Genomic DNA, 18,485 nt, shown 5'->3' on the forward strand with positions numbered 1-18,485 from the left:
TTTTGAAATATTTTGGGAGTTTTCTGTCACTTTAATAACTCTTTGTCACCTGTTTTCTTTCTGGATAATAGAAATACTTAATGAAAGACTGTGTTCAGAATTGAATACTAGCTTGCGGCTTATTAAAGTGAAATACACTGAAAACAAATTACATAGAAACAATTTGCTACACTCTAAAAAATGCTGGTTGGGTTAAACATTTAACCCAACTGCTGGTTGAAAACAACCCAGAATGTGTTCTATACAGTATTTACCCAGCACTGGGTAAGTGTAGTAAATTTCATAAATAATAACAAAGAAACAGCATGTAGCAAAATTTTGAAGTATAAAGACTGAATTGGCATTTTCTTGTTACAATTTTTTTTCAGCTTTGGAGTTGAAAAGGGTTGTTTTGGATTTTGATAACATTTTGTGTAAAAATGTCTTCATATTTGGCAGCCTGAGCAAATAGTGAGTCAAGAAAAAGCTGTTAAAGAGATATTGCTTTCATTTGTCACAACGGTAATGGGAAGGTCAAGTTAAGAGCGTTGCACTGTGGGATGCAGTATTATGCTACTGCATATTGTGATTTGAGGTATATAGTGTACATACTGCAGATGTAGTATGGTAGTATGCAATTGCAAACAGCACAAACTGCGCAGACTTTCCAACTGAGCTCCTAGGTAACTGATGGATCTGCTGGTTTCATGTTTCTGTTTCTTAATAAATAGCCTCATTCTCTTTTGAGTACATCTCTGTTGTTCGCGGCTCAATAACTCTTCGCCTGCTTCCTCTGTACCTTCCTCTCTTTGTCATTTTCTTTCATTATATGTGAACATTTCTATCTCCTCTTCTCCCTCCGTCCTAAATCTGTTTAATTACAAACCTTGCCAAGAAACCCGCAGCCAAATTTCATTAGCGGCAGCATTTGCATTTTTCGTCAACGCGTTACCGTAATGCTGATTTCTAGCTGAATTAGTGTAGAGAGGGTTCATTTTTAAACTCTCTCCCTTGACGACAACTACTTTTTTTTTTGAAGTGTTATCTGTCAAACGTTTTTGCTGGGCTCAATTTGGAGATTGTCCTTGCGGCATTAGCCCAGTAGCACGCTAATGTAGTGGAGTGAGGTAAGATAGTGCTAGCGAGAGAGAAAAAGTAACCTCTACATCAGCAGAGATCCTCGGCTAGAGATACCGTAAAATTGCCCTTGGCCTTGTAGCTCCAGCAGAAGACCGCGGTGTTTTATAGAAAGCCTTTGACGGTGATAAGAAGACTGGCACCTGGAAGACGATATGTATCTGTTAGCGTACTCTTCAAGTGCAGAATTTAAGTGAGAGATTACACTTCACCTCACTGGGCAGAATTAAATCTGAAATTGATGCCCGGTGCATTTTAAGTGTTTGCTCCGTTTTCACTGCCTTAATATATAGGTTTAAGTCAGTGCAGTAATGTGTTCTTGAATTTAGGAAATGTGCAAAAAGGCATTTTCAAAATAGACTAGCTCATGAGGTGAGATGCTGAAACGTGATTTAGTGATATTGTGAATATTTTTATATTTGAATATATTTCAAATTTATGATGCACGGCTGAGTGTGTGTGTGTGTGTGTGTGTCTGTATACATACACACATTCATACACACACATATTTATATATAGGGTTATTTTAGTTTAATATAATTATTAATCGTGATTAATCACATTCAAAATAATATTAAATAATATGATACTACTGGTGTATTAACATCACCCAGTCAAGACCCATCACTAAATTTATATCCCCTTCTTATCGGTACATTGAAATGCAGTTGTTATTTTATCCACATAAGCATGCAAATATAAGCAGAACTAGTGATTTATAAACTTAAATCCATATATATACAGTATATATATATATATATATATATTTTTTTTTTCAGAGCACAAGTAGCTTCATTACTTCAAGACCTTGGCATACTGTAGTGCACTAAAAACAGCGAGAGATTACATTGCTTGGGATTTAATTACAGATAAATAATTCCTTTCTTATAATCATTCGACGCATGTGTGCTTTTTTGACATTCCTTTTTTAATTGGTATTTGTTTATTCATTGATATTCTTCTCCGAGTGGCACATTAGCTCAGTTTTCTGGTAATTGCAGGCCAGTGTGTGTTGTGTAGTGAAATATGTGATTTCTTCAAAGCGCATTGCATTGCAAAATCCCTCAAAGTGGCAAAGAGAGCATGTCGCCAGAGCTGTAGCACGAGATCAAGACATACTGACGGGTATTTTCCACTGTTTACAGTTGCCTGGCTTGTCCAATATTATCTGTTTCACAGTCCACTGTCTAAGCTCATTTTCTGGTCAATAGAAGCAAGGTCACTGAAGTTTGTTCCGTCTGTGTCCTCATTGCTACAGCAGTCATATGCATATCCGCTTCTCACTTTATCAGCCTGTGGTTTCTTCACTATCTGCTCCTGTCCTGCGTGATATCTACAGCTGCTCCCGGCTGGCACCTGCCTGCTCCTGCTGCGTATGCTGGAGCTACGAGTGACTGATGGGGGGAAATAGCCATGACATTTCCATGACTGATGTGTATGAGTTTGACGAGAAAACATTTTTTTTGTGAATCACATTAACTAGTCAGAATTTTGTTTTAAATTTGGAAAAGGATGTACATTTGAAAGAACTTCATGTAACTGTAATCGCCTATTGAAAGTGAGTAATTTCTTCAATTCTAAAAAGGATAGATAGATAGATAGATAGATAGATAGATAGATAGATAGATAGATAGATAGATAGATAGATAGATAGATAGATAGATAGATAGATAGATAGATAGATAGATAGATAGATAGATACTGTTCTAGTAAGTTACAGGTTTCAGTGGTTTTAGTTTGTGAATCAAGCAGTGTTTTCTGTTAAATGTCCTTGTTTGGTGTAATGAGTTAAGCATGATGGCATTTAGCTTATTAGGGTGTTTCATTAAGATGAATGAGAGCGCTAATGATTAGCTTTCTCAATGTATTACAGACCTCCTTGGTCGAGCTGCTCAAACAAACATAGTGTTGTGAGCACAACAAAGCCACAGTGTTTGTGCTTTTCTGAGACACTTTACCTTCAAATAAAGCAGTTCTGATAGTAAACTGCATTCCAAAATTAGGTAAAAAATAACACTTTAAGCTGTTTTTTGCACACCGACTCCTTTTAAGCAAGAATTTGACCATTACACAGTAAAAAAAAAAAGTTTTAAGTTGCAAATAAAAGATTATCTGAGTTTTTACCTGAAGATATTACACTGTTAAAAACTCCTAACATCTAATTTCCTAACTTTTTTTTCGTAAATTTTCATTTGAAAAAGTTGAAATTGCTTAACTTATGAGTTAATGAGAAAAAAAAAACTTTTTCATTTTTTACAGTGTATTTCATTTTTCTACTTCCAAATTTCATGTTTACTTCAACGTTAAGTGCCGTTTTCTATTTATTAAGTGAATAATTTTCTAATATGAAGTGAAATATACTATCAGTTTCTATAGGTGCAGATGGAAGAAGCGTCCTCTCGGAGAGATTTTAGCTGTTCTGCGTGTCTTTCAGTGTTAGTCCTGTTTTTGAGCAAACAATTCCTTCAATCACCAGATTTGGTCCGATTGCCCAATTAGTCCTTTAAAATGAACAAATGAAAAACCTGCTAAGATGTTGTTTACCACCCTTCTTGGAAATTTTATTATGGCTCTACGCCCAGGTTTTCCTCTTCCACGTCTCCGGAGCAGCAGGAGGAATCCCTTTTAAATCCTCATTAAGTTGTTTTCCCTATAACTATGGCACAGCTGATTGAGAATTAATTTGGCTCATCTTCAATTTATTTGATCGCGGTTGGCTGCTCACCTGGCTCGATTTTCCTCGCTGATCTCCATGGCAAGAGGCTGGAAGGACGTGCGGTGCAGGGTAATTACCTTATAGGTTAAGAGCAAGGAGTGTCCTTTATTTTTAAAGGTTGTTTTCGTGAGAAACTTTGTGGACTGGCCCAATGCGTAGGCCTATATTAATATCTATTATTTACCATAATTATTATGATCTGTTTTCACTGGTGACCGATACTCATTAAAACCACTCTGGCATCATAGATTCATTTGTTTGGTCAACAATCCCGGCATCTACACAGCTAAAATGTGCAGGTAATTTCACCGTCTGCAAAGCTCCCTCTGAAATTTAGCTGTTACCGGCAGAATGACAGAAACACTCTCTGGAAACCTAGGCAACATGCTTTCATAGCCCTGTCAAACCAATCAAATGCCTCGCGCAGCGCTGTAGAAAATGGCAAGAGAAGTGCTGATGATTTGAGGGCTCCCGGTGTGATCATTCAGTGTAGAGCTGGTTTCGACAGATTCACAATGATGGCGTAATGTGTGCTTGGCAAACCGGTCTTATCTGGGCTAAAAGAAACTAGAGGCGAGATTGATCAGGACTCAATACCAGACCAGTTGTCCTCTTATTCTGATTTTGTATTTGGTTTCAGTTGTACATTCGGTTCACTCTGGAGGATCCTGTTAATAGAAAACATCTTATGCAATAAGATGAACAGCATGTTTTCCACCAGCTTTTTTTTAGAAAGCAGAATGGAACCGTAATAATATAACATGCAACAAAATATATTTACAAATTCTGTTAAATATAACATTTAAAATATACCATTTAAAAGTTTTGTCTATAAAAAATATTATTATTATTATTATTATTATTTTAAAAGAATTAGCAAGGATCCATTAAGTTAATCAAAATGCAAGTAAAAGCATTTACTGTATAATGTCACAAAATAGTTTTACTTTGAACTTTTCTATTGCTCAAAGAATCCTGAACTGTTTCCACAAAAATATTAAGCAGCACAACATTTTTTTATAATATAAGAAATGTTTTTTGAGCAGCAAAATAGCATATTAGAATGTTATCTGAAGGATCATGAGACACTAAGAAGTAATGATACTGAAAATTCAGCTTTGCATCACAAAAATAAATGACATTTCATAACCCATTCAAATAGAAAATAGTCCTTTTAAATGATAATAATATTTAGTGATTTTACTGTATTATTTGTTTAAATAAATGCAGCCTAGCTGAGCATAAGAGACTGTTTAAATACATCAAACGTTTACCGACTCCAAACTTTTGAATGGTAGTGAATATTTAATTTGCATGTTAATGTAAACTTTGACAGCCTTTAAAAATATAATTAGCTTACTTCGGAAACTCACCTTTGCACAATTTAAAACTGACCTCAATTGTTTTTATTGGCACAGTAGGGTTCATCCTTAACAGTCGTCCTGTCTTGATGCTCGACTGTGTCATATCATTTCACCCTTGCCAGGGTTGAAAAAGCACCAATTGAGAGCTTAGCGCCGCATGATTACGAGGGACTTATGGCAGTCTTTTACGCTTGTATGTCGAAGCTGCCTCAAGAGAGGCCCGCTCTTGTGTTTGCTGGTTATATTCCCATCTAATGTTTTTTTGTTTCTTTAACACGTCGTCGGAGGCAGACCGGGGAAGCGGGCGATAAGGTAGAACGGCAAATCTCACCAGGCTCATGCAAGGTGGCTGTATGCAGACACCGAGGGTCCCTGGTGTGTGTGCGCGACGATGACGGAGAAGGAAGGGATTGTTTTTTGTACATCCACGGTTCAGTGTTTCACAAGCAGCAGCGACGCATCTCCTTCATCCGCGTGTCCGCCCTCTGCATTCGCTCAGTGCTGCTAATGAGAGCGGATTATGGGGATGCGAGATGAAAGGCCTGTCATTTCTCTTCTGATGAGAGAACTTGTGTGTGTGTGTGTGTGTTTTGAAGGTTTAATAGGTGATCCCGATGCACCCAAACCGTTTTATGTTTACAGGAGCAAAGGGAAAGCCGATAGCTTCAACCTATTTGCAGGTAACACTATTAAACATGCCCTCGCCCCCTGATTTGGGCTCGACTTTGTATGGATGTGATGCTCAGGGTTTTTCATGGAATCTTCAGTACGGTAAATCATCCCTGTGGCTTTTTCCGCGGTTGGGAAACTTTTTTCTTTGAAGTGAAGAAGAGCTGTCGGCAGATGCACGTCTGTCTGAGCGCCAGCCTCCAGCTCTATGGGATTTTTATTTTGTGTTTTTAATAGTCTTTAAATAGCAATCGGAATAATTTTTTCACAGTTTCGCTTAAGCAGCCCAGAAGAGATGAAACCTGTTTTGTGGTGAAAGTGAAGAAAGAGACTTTTAGATCCTCATTAAAGACTCTTACAAACTTCTTTTGGAGAGGAAGTAGAACGGAAAGTCATTTTTTGTCCATGTGTTTTTGTCATGTTTTCCAAGAACAAGATCTAAACAGCCTTAAAACAAGATAAATTGAGAAGTAAAATGGAATAGTACATTAAAACGTGAGTGAATTTAAAATTGTTATTTTTCATAACCCTTTGGCAAATTGTGTTTCTCTTGTTTTAAGCTTCTACTGAACCAAACTGAGTGAAGTTTATGAAGAAGAAAACATTATGCCACTGGGATGAGAAAAATAAACTTAATTCAAGATGCTTTCTATGAAAACATCCTCATAACGTATGCAGTTTTCCTTACCAACTAATTTTATCTTGCTTAAAGGTTGTGTAGTTATTGTTACTGGAAAAGACAACAGCAATAAAAATCTATCTATCTATCTGTCTATCTGTCTATATAATTAGGGCTGGGCAAGTTAACATGTTATTATCACATTAACGCATTAATTAATGAATGCCGACAATTATTTTATCGCACATTAACACATTTTTTAAATGATTATTATTATTATTATTTTGAAAGTCCATTGCTCACTGGCTCTGAATACACAAAGACAAACCATGGGTCACAGGAGGGTTGGGATGTTGATCAGGACTGGCTTGGGATGGGCGTCATCACGCTTCTCAACCAATGAGAGCATTTGGGGGTGGGCCTAAGACTGCAGCAGCGCTCACATGAACACTCATTAACAGACTATAATATATTAAAACAATAAATAAAACATACCAATTAATAGAAACTATGTATAGACATAAAAATTAAAAATGACTAAAACTTAAACTAAAATCAAAATGAAAACAAACAAATATAATAACTAAACTATCATAGGATATCATAATATAGACATTAAAAAAATAAAAACTATGTAGACATATTTAAAAAACGCACACAAAACAAAATGACTAAAACTGTAAATAAAAAAGTAAAAACAAAAAATATAAAAATCAAAATCATAAGAAAACTGCAACAGTAAATCAGTGATCTTAAAACAGCCCGTCTTCTGAGCTGCTGGCTCTTTATGTGGGCCTTTAACCTTGAGCTGTCCTCAGGAGAGCTTCAATTCCTGTGCTATTTGCACAAACCTCATTGAGGCCAGACTCTGAGATGGCATCTGAGTCCGAGCTCGAGGGTCACACCCCGTGATTCCTTCCCTGTGAAGTTTATTGCCATGCTTAGATTTCTAGATATCTCCCCCTTCTGCCTTCGGAACAGGAAGCTGCGAGTTCTAGTTCCCCTGATGATGTGAGTTACTCAGATGCTTGATAAAGACCCCAGAGCCGGATGGATTTCACCAAGATCTGTCAACACGACTGACGGCATAGCGTCGCAAAATATTATATTCTTAAAATGTGCCGGCGCTACAAGACCAAATGCAATTTCGTGATATATTTTTCTGAAATCAAGCATAGCATAATTTCTTATTGGTTTTAATGATTTTTAAGGCATATTTAGCAGAAAACAAGGCAAAATACTTGTTTTTGTTTTTTCAGATTTTTTTAGTTTACAATTAGCTTAATTCATACCTTATATAATATGCAATTTCTGAATTAGCATTCAAAGTATAAGAATTATATGACTGTTTTAATAACTGAAACTTTTTGCATACTTTTGTTTTGTAATATAATCCACCGTATAATCATCTGTGTTCATGAAAATGAAGTTAAATTAATTTTCAAATCCCTAGTGCTTAAATTTAGCTTTCGTCAGAGTTGCAAGTAGACCCGGATAGACCCCAACCCTCAAATCCATTTTAATTAACACGCAATATGTTTACAGCTTCCGTTAGAGATATTAAGCCTTTTATAAACCAGGCTCTTCTGAATTATGCAAATGAGCCTTCCGTGGAATCATCTCCAATTAGAGGAAGCTACTTTACATGCTTTTAAAGAAATATTTGTACATCATTTGACACTCAGCAATTATAAGCCAATCTCACATCCTTTTTAAGAAAAATTACTGAGAAAATAGAAGGGTGTTTTCCTTTTTTTGTGCCTGTGCATCTTTAGAAAGTAAACTCTCCTGAAGTACTCTTTTCTCACTCTGATTGGATTTATTTAATTTGAGATGAGATGAGAAATGACATTTGTTGGGCCCAAAAAAAACAAAATTCAGAATTTTCGTAAAATGCATGTATATCCAGTAATAATAATGTCCATGATATGCATTTACTGTAAAATTACTATAAAAATTTATTTTGGGAAAATTTATTTTGATGCATTGTTTTAAATAGCATTTTAAACATTTTTGTCTTGATGAGGCTAATTTTATAGCTACCATTTTGTTTATACAATACAGAAAAATAAACAATATTTTTGTTGCATAATTTGACAATTATAGCTTTGTTAGAAAACTATATAAATATATTTGCATTATATTTATCTTCATTTATTCTCACGTCACAGCTTCTCTTGCCAAAAAAAGTTTATCAACTTTTATAAAATTTTATTAGAATTATGTATTTATTTTTGCTGACAATAGTTTGTCGTAGTATAGGACTGATGGCACAACTATTGCACAAGTTAGATTTTACAGATGTGAAATTACATTTTTTGTAATGATTTTGTAATTATTTATTTTAAGTAATAAGTAATGAAAGCATGATAAGCAAAGTTTCCAAAGCAGGTTTAATGCGCCTTTCATATTAAAAAAACCATTGCAATCTGTTATACTATAAGAAATAGCTGTAAGTTTAATTTTGACTTTTACTCTCTATTTAAAATAAAGTAAGTAAATGTAATTGTGGTCTCTGCTGAAGATCTGAGATGATCAACATCACAGTGCTGAACGTCACAGCACTGAAACAGCCCTAATTAAAGCTGTTAATGATCTCAGATCTACAGGAGTGGACTGGCGTCTCAGACACACAGTTTTTAATTGGTTTAGATCCTATCAGTCCAGCAGAAAGTTCTTTGTTACCTCATAAGAGCACTGACTAATTAAAACTAATATAGCATGTGAAGCCCCTCAAGCAATGTTTAGCATTTTTACAACATTTAACGAAAACAAAGAGACATAAAAGCCATCAAGATAAACCTTTAAAGTTTGAATGTTAGGCTGCATTATGTAATGTCAGAATCTCTTGCATTAGCCTGTTTGATTATTCAAGGAATATAAAATAGTATGTTTAAAGGAATAGTTCACCTATAAATCAAAATTTGCTGAAACCCTCAGGCCGTCCAAGATGTAGATAAGTTTGTTTCTTCATCAGAACATATTTGGAGAAATGTAGCATTACATTCCTCTGCAGTGAATGGGTGCCGTCAGAATGAGACTCCAAACGGCTGTTAAAAACATCACAAAAATCTACATCCAGTATGTCAGTTACATCTTGTGAAGTGAAAAGCTGTGTGTTTGGAAGAAACTAATTTTAAACCATCACATCTGGCCAAAATACCAGTCCATAATGCATAATTACACTTCCTGTAAAAAGTCTATCCCCTGTTGTCTTCTCACATCAAAATCCACCAACATATTTGTTTATAATTGTTTTGGACTGTTTTCATTTGGAAACGGTGCTTGATCTGTGCATATTTTTCTGCTGATGTTTTCACTGGAGAAAGCAATATTATGGATAGAGGAGTCATATTTTTAGCTGGAAGCAACAGTTTGGAGTTAATTATACATCTTAATGATGGATGTGTTTCTTACAAACGTGCATCTTTTCACTTGCAAAGATGTTAACTGAAGGACTGGTGTGGATTAATGTGATGTTTTTATCAGCTGTTTGGACTCTCATTCTGACGGCACCCATTCACTGCACATTGGTGAGCAGGTGATGTAATGCTACATTTCTCCAAATCTGTTCTGGTGAAGAAACAAACTCATCTTGAATGGCCTGAGGATGAGTACATTTTCAGCAATTTTTTGGGTGAACTACTTACATTAACGCATAGAAATAATATGTGACGTGCAAGTACTGATCATTTGTACTCACAGACAGTCGGATCAGTAGGTTCCTTAGTCTGAGAAAATGTTTATAATGCGTATAAATGATATATTCTGTTCCAGTTAATGTTCCACTATATTTTCTTGTACCTCAACCACGGCAAATCAAATGCCATCCTGCAGAGCATATTTCTCAACTAAATTGGATTAATATCCAGAACCCAATATCCCATTGTAGTGTTTTAGTTTGGCAAAGTACATTTCTGCACTTAATATCAGAGAAACCCTGAACATGAGAGAGTTGAAAATGACTAGATATTGAAGCAGCAAGAAAAGAGAGTGAACTCTAACAGGGAAAACTGAACTGTGATTAATGTCATTCAAAGGCTTTGAGTTCTTCCTGTGAAATTCAGTAGGTAATCATTGAGGTGATCCAGCATGTCTTGTATTTAAGAACAAGGAACATCCCTTAACGTTTTTTAGTGTCTCTTTCATGCTATTGAATTACAGTGATGTTGTATTTCCCCCCTGCTGGAGATGTAATGCTCCCGCTGCGGGTCAGTCGCTGCTCACTAAGGTTTTAAGGTCCTGTTACAGCCATGTGGTGGAAACATGAGTGATAATCTTTATGCGACACTCTCTGCTGGAAGCCATAGGGGTTATATTATGTATAATTTCATTTCATATAATTGGTCTTGTAATGGGTCTCATTCACTAAAAATGCACATGGGATTCAAATTTGCTTTTATTGTGTGACACTGAAGACTGGAGTAATGATGTTGAAAATTCAGCTTTGCATCACAGGAATAAATTACATTTTAAAATATATTAAAAGAGAAAACGTTTATTTTAAACTGTAACAATATTTCACAATATTACCATTTTCTGTATTTTTGATCAAAGATCAAAACATATATTCACACTTATATTCATATAAAGCATATATTCACACTTGTGTATATGAGATATAAAGAGGCAATTGTGAGAAACTATATTTTCTTATTGCAATTCTCTATTGCAACAATATTGTAAATGTAGGTGGGAATATGCTAATGAGTCATGTCATACAGACTAATCCTGACTTCATATTTCTTCTTAGTAGCGGTATGTTGGTTTCGACCAATCGCTGCACAAGTTAAGGTCACGCATGATGACGAAAGCACGTTAGTGCTAGCCCTCCCGGAACCCATAGAGATTGCATTGCAGTGCCTGCAGTTTGAAAAAAATATATTTGTATGGAAGTCTATGGGAACACCCGGGGCGATTCTCAATCTGACAGAAATTGCCCAAAAAGGGGCGGTACTACACAGAACGTGACTCGACGCTGATTGGACTATATTTCCAGAGGCAGAACAAACAGTATAGAAGAGTGAAAGCTAGTAACACTGTGATTGAATGTGAAAGACAAAAAATCCCTCCCTTTCGCGCTTTGGTGGTGCGTTGCCCAATCGCCCTAATGGAGAAACCGCTCCCTGCACCCATCGGTGCTGTTTCGGAATTGCGCTCTCAAGCTAATTTGCCCTGTTTAGTAAATTTGTCCCAAGTTTGATATTAGAGCTCCATGGCTGTTGTTGAATGACCTGATAATGTAGATTTATTTCAGTAAATGTTCTATGTAAACTAGGAAGCCAGCTTTCCGTTGCTCATACTAGAATATGTCTCCATATTGAGCTATTTTAGCGCAAAACAGCAAAGAAAATTGAGTTTTTCTAGCATATGTCCCCTTTAAATTGGTTTAGAATCTAATATGAGCGAATCATCTTTATCACGATTATATAATGCTTTCTACTGGCTGGTATAACTGCATTAGTGTGTAGATGTTTTCTTAGGTGTCCTATAACTCTATCAGAATGTTTTCTACTGTAACGTTAAACCGAAACATCTCTGCATTTAGGCAGAGTTTTTATCCCAACAGATGTTCAATCACACCGCCAGGCAACTCAGCTCTTGGAATAAATTTACACGTAACCGTAGATCCGTCACTGCATCTTTTGTCGTAACAGTCAGTCGTGGTTGGCGTTTCTCTCGACTTCCTGTCTAAGTGTTGGAGCGCGGAGTGCAGGTGACTTTGTAATTCGAGTCCTGGCGTGAGGTGACTCACGGTATCATCAGCTGCGCTCCAGGAGTCTGGCAAAACCTCGCTGGCTCCTGCAGATCCTCCTGCCAAGCACCTGTCGTGAATTCAATTTTCTCAGCCCTGCTGAGAAGCTGAAAATATGTGAACGTGTACAGATGTTTCTATCAGCACGGCTCTGTCAAACTGAGAGGCTTTTGAACACAAACCTGCATTTAATTGCCATTTAACATGGGCTTTTCTTCTGAAGCAACTTGCTATGCACTAATTGAAAGGACAATTTGTTTAGCCTCTGTCTTTTCAATCAGCATGAAAACAAAATTGACCTTATTTGCTTTCTTAATACATCTTGTTGTGAATGATTCATTGGTGCAAGATATACCTAAGTAAACAGTGTTGGTCTTTGCAGTTGTTTATCAAAATGTTTAATGACATCATGAACGCATGTTATTTTTCAGAAACCTCTTTTCATGATCCAGTCAGTTCATGATGGAAAATATCAAGCCCCATCACACGTTTTTGCTCATTCATGCATTGATGCAAGTGGGTTGTGAGCACCATTTCTGCTGATTTTAATGGTGACGTTTGGCTTGTTTACAAGGTTAAAATGTCTTCTATACAGCTCAGTGTCTTGTTAATTATTCAGATTTTAAATTAACTTTATTTTTTATATTTTTAGTTTTTTTTTAATGTTAGTTTTATTTATTGTGTTATACATTTTAGTAATTTTTATTTCAGTATATATTTTTTTTTTTGTAATTTTAGTTCTCATGTTTTTTATTTCAGTTGTTACCAAGGCCACATTTATTTATTTATGGATATTTTCTTTTTGATGAAATATTTAAAAACAAATAAATCGTAATAAAATAGAATAAAATAAACTACCACAAATGTACAAACAAAGAACAGATACTGTCAACACTGCTTATGAATATTGCAAGTTATTATATGACATGCTGACACAATATAAAATCATTGAGACAATATTTATTTATCAGAAAAGCAGTAAAAGTGGTAATATTGTGAAATATTACTAGAATTTAAAATAGCTGTTTTCTGTTGTAATGCATTTTTAACTGAGTTTCAGTTTCAGTAATTTTATGTGCTTATGTCATTTTTATTAGTTATATATTTTTATTAAGCTTCAATGTAGTTTTGTTTCACTTTTAGTCATTTTAGTACTTTTCAAGTTTATGAAATTATTATTTTTTCATTATAGTATTTGTATTTTATTTTAATTCAGCTTCATTTAAATTGCCGAAAATTATGGTTTTATTTTTTAGTTAACAATAACACCACTGATTCATTTGATGTTTAAGCAGTCCCAGATCTGGTCAACTTCTGGTCAACTAGTCATCTATCAACTGACAAGCCAGTTAGATTATTGATGTTTTTCTGTATTCTTAGGAGCAGTCCAGTCGTTCAGTCAACCGAAGGATTCGTTGATTTTGAAAATGTGTAGTTTTGCGCATCATTAGAACATGCATTATAGTTTTGCATGCTACATGAAATGAATTTTATCTTATGCTTAAATCCTCACACACGCACATTCACATGACATAATCTTGCTGGCGGACTCTCAAATGCAAATCTGCCTTGACACTCACATAGTAAACACGAAGTTCAGCAGCATGTCGCCAGAAGTCAGACAGCAGCTGACAGGTCTGCTGGTGTTGCAGTGTTCAGTGTCAAGTGTCCTAAAAACAGCAAGGACCCTTAGGTTCATCTGCTCTCTATGTGTGTGTGTGTGTGTGTGCGTGTGTGTGTGTCCGGATCACAGGTAGCTATTGTAACACCAGAACAATGGCGACAGTGTAAACAGGTAGTGTCTGATGAACAAAACAGACTGAGATCTTCTGGAAGCATTAATCATCATCAGAGATGTTGTCTTCTGCAGGAAGCGAGTCGTGGAGAAAGAGATATATTACATTGACTCGGACAGACCTTGGTCTTTTTCAGGACAATGGTCAAAAAATAGAGACTTCCTGTCTTTTCCTCACAGCTCTTTATTTTAGACCTATCCGCTGCAGTTTCAGAGAAAACATTGTCTCACAATCTCTTTAGAGCCTACCTTCTGCATTTTTTCCTTTTTAAAGTATTTATTTAATTTTGTTAAAAATACTAAATATGCAGAGGCAATCCATTTATATTTAGTAATCAGGCATGTGATCTGCCAAATACAAAAAGAAGCAAAACCTGTTTTCCCCTCATTCAGTATGACTATAGACTAATAAAAAAAGTAATAATAATAATAATATATTAATATTATTATTATTAGGAGTTCAAACATGTAGTGCTGAAACCCTATTGTAATTGTAGAGATTATTATTATTATTATTATTTTAAATAATAAATTAAATTAATAAAGAAATATATCACTTTTACAATTATTAACAACAACAGTAATAATAATGATTCTTTTGATTTTACAGTATTAATATACTATTATTGCAACAGCGATTTATTTCTTTATTAGTTTCATTTTTAAAATTTTAAGATTTATTATTTAAAAATGATGATTATTATTGTTATTATTAGTGTTATTTCAAATTCTAAAAATTAAATTAGTAAAAATAGTATTTAATAATAATCATTATTTTTATTTTACAGAAAAATAAACTAAAATTTGAATACCTTTGTTTTCAAACATTAAACCTTAGTTTTTATTTTGACAGGGAGCCTTTAAAGCTTAGCATTTTTCACAATTCTCATGATGAAAAATATGCAATGTCGTATTTATATAAGAAAAAATAATTTTCCTGAGTAATTCATCATGTGTAATAATTTTTAGTTTAGTTTTTAGTTTTGAGCATCCTGACTATCAATAGCTTGAGTTTGGGGGACTGTCTGTTTGTTCAGCCAATAGCAGAGCAGCATGTTCCAGAAACCTGTTTGAAATCATTTTTATAACATTTTTTATATTTTTTCTTCCCATTTCCAAAGAGTTTACACACTTCACCTTTAAACTGGTTAGTTTTCTTCAAGATTTGATGTCAGGAATTTGTCCAGTCCATGTCATTTTTAACGAAATCAGCACTCATGTAAATTACTCAGCTGCCACTAATAAATTACTGTACAGCAGCGCTTCTGAACGATTTTCATCAGATATGCTGCGAATTTCCTCTTGACAAAGACATGCCTATAAAGTCACTCTATATGCATATTCACAAAATATGCGTCACTGAACTCTAAATGAAAAGTTTCAGCCTGGCCGAGAGCCTTCTGTTCTGATTAGTATGGTTTTGAAGAGTCGGAGAGCATTTTTTGCTCATATCCCTGAATTTTAAACCATAGTACCATAGTAATACTCAAAGCTCACAGTATTCCGTGTCTGCATTTGTCAACACAATATTATAAAAATAGTTTCTGTCAATTCTGTCATTTACTCTCCCTCATGTTGATCCAAACAGTGTGACTTGCTTTTTTATTTTTATTTTGTGGGGCACTAAACGAGAATGTTCATGCGGCTTTATTATGTAGGAGTAGTTCACCCCAAAATGAAAGTGAACTCACCCTTAGACCATCCAAGATGTAGATGAGTTTGTTTCTTCATCTGAAAAGATTTGGAGTAATTCCTCACCAATGGATCATCTGCAGTGAATGGGTGCCGTCAGAATTAACAGCTGATGAAAACTTTACAGTAATCCACACCACTCCAGTCCTTCAGTGAATGTCTTGTGAAGCAAAAAGCCCTGTGTTTGTAAGAAACAAATCCATTATTACTGTTTTTAACATTAAATGATTCGCCTATATGTAAATACAAAAGTCATCTGAATCAGGAGAGAAATATGCATATATCTTCACTAGAGGTAGGGTTATTATGCATTATAGACTCATTGTGCCCAGACCCTTGAAGTTATAATGCCTAATTGATGGATTTATTTCTTACAGACACACTGTTTTTTACTTGGGTTACTTATTGCGATTTTTTATCAGCTGTTTGGATTCTGACGGCACCCATTCACTGCAGAGGATCCACTGGTGAGCAAGTTATGTGATGCTACAGTAAATTTCTCCAAATCTGTTCTGATGAAGAAACAAACTCATCTACATCTTAGATGACTTGAGGGTGAGTTCACTTTCAATTTTGGGTGAACTTTAAAGTTATCTGAAACTTTTTTTTTAGGAAATTGAAGTCATTGTACAATAACTTTCGTATCTAATTGGCACAAGTTGCCATCAACGATGTACAACCTTCACATCAACCTTTTAATTTTTGGATGAACGGTGCCTATTAAGCATGGTAATTTGATGTAAAATACAGTGGAATAAGGAAGACACAATACACACGTCGTCTTAAGCCTGGTTAACCCAGAAACTTTTTTTAATTAATCAGTGCATGCATAATTAATGGGTATTTAATGCCTACTAGGCTAAATGTTTTTCCAGTGTCATGCACAGCTCATTATTTTAGGACATCTTCCTCTTTTCTTCAGTTTTAAGGTGTTTTCTGACTGCTGGAGTGTTGTATCTGACTACAGTTGACCAGGCGGACTCGATGTGTGTGTTGATGTGATTAATGAGTGTGGAAAATGCAGGGCACGTGGTGTCATAACTGCAGTTAGCGAATCCCCATATGCCGTATGGAACTGAAGGACAGCAGCAAACTGTATTCAGACTTGAATGCTTTATAAAGAGAAGCTGAAGACAAGAAAAGGGCAGGAACGAGATATAGGAGAGAATACTAAACAGAGGCTCCTTTTTAAGCTGTATTTCATTAAATCGAAATAGAAGGAAACAAAAAAGGAAAAATAAGATCTTATAAGATGTGAGGAAGTAGTTCAAAGAGGTAAAATGGATTAGTCACTGCTTTTATGAAAGAAATAGTCTTTTCTTGTTTCACTTTTTGATGATACGCTCTTGCAAGTGTTTTTATATTCTTATTAAAATTCAGCTCCTTGTCTTCTTTTCTGCATCACTAATACAAGAGAGAAAGAGTGTGTGCCTGATTTTACTTTGAGTTATTTTTGTGCATTAGGATATGAAGATATTGAGAGTCGGAAATCCAAATGTTCTTTCTATCACATTGTTTCATAAAGGCCAAGAAGTCATCATAAAAGCCAGTGAACTGTAACTACTGGAAAAAGTATATAATGTCTTCAATAATGCGTTATTTTTAGTGGTATTTTATGTGAGGATTTATAGAAAAATGCTATGAATGATAGGTAATTTTGTGCATTTTTAATTGTTATACATTTTTAATTATATTGTCGCAAATTTGAGTGTTGTTAATGTAGACGCTGTATGATTTAATAGTGAATATTATAATTAAACAATACATTTTATTTGACATTTTTAGAAATATGATATATTTTGAATCACTTATCACGGTTGTTTTCAGTGTTATTCATGTAAAAGTATATGCTTTGATAAATATTACAATTAAATAGTAAATGTAATATTTTAATTGTACTACATAATATTATTGAAATACTTTTATTTAGCTAATAATTTAATTATATGATGAGTTATATTCAGTGTTATTAATGCAAAAGCTATATGCTGTGATATTTAATATCATTAACAAATAATACATTTATTTTAATATACAAATGATATGCTTTAATAGTAAATATTATCATTAATACATTTTATTTGAATAAATTGAATACTTTTTTAATTGTTAGTTATTTTCAGTGTAATTAATGTATGCTTTTATTAATTATTTTTAAATGGGTTTATTTAAAACAATTAAATTCATAAATTATTAATAATCACTATTATCATGTTATTATATTAATGCAAAAATTGTATCCTTTAAATAAATCTTAAAGACAAATAATGATTAAAATACTGTATTTTATTTTCATTTAATCAACAGCACATTCTTGGAGATGGATTCCAGCTTTAAATGGGGGCTCAAACCCTCCTGGTTTTAATAATTAAGGTTCAGATTTGTTAAGAAATATAATATTGTAAATGCATGAATACAGCACTTCTCCTCACTGTTTGTTTGCAAGGCTGGTGACTTTTCATGAATGTTTCATGCATGATTTTTCCAAATCGATTTTTCTTTCTGAAATGAAAGTTGAGTGTTAAGTTCACGGCTCAGAGGTGTTTTTGCTCCTGAAGTGGGGTCAGATGAAGGTGTCGTCTTTATCCATCATGCCTCTTGATCGGCTCCAGTCATATCTCTGCCTGTAGTCTGTGCTATAGTTATAGTCATGAACGATGCAGACATTAAAAACATAAACCTGCATTGAAAAGACTCTTGAGACTCTCGGTCCTTGAGAATATAAACTATAAACTGTAGGTTCCTTCGACCTGCTCTGC

The 18,485-nt window shown here is 34.6% G+C and overlaps 1 protein-coding gene across 2 annotated transcripts in view; it reads left to right on the forward strand.

The window, feature by feature from the left end:
- LOC306884925 (junction plakoglobin-like) overlaps nucleotides 1–18,485 on the forward strand; it is a 60,504-nt gene that overhangs the window by 10,426 nt on the left and 31,593 nt on the right. The window contains exon 1 of one of the 2 annotated variants that reach the window (XM_079441174.1): nucleotides 2,545–2,674. The exons of the other annotated variant lie outside the window; for it this stretch is intronic. The gene's annotated coding sequence lies outside the window, so the exon portion shown is untranslated. Of the gene's footprint in view, nucleotides 1–2,544; nucleotides 2,675–18,485 lie in introns of those variants that run through there. 2 annotated transcript variants of the gene reach the window in all.

The sequence above is a fragment of the Barbus barbus genome, assembly GCF_936440315.1.
Source record: "Barbus barbus genome assembly, chromosome: 19".
Classification (NCBI taxonomy): Eukaryota; Metazoa; Chordata; class Actinopteri; order Cypriniformes; family Cyprinidae; genus Barbus; species Barbus barbus.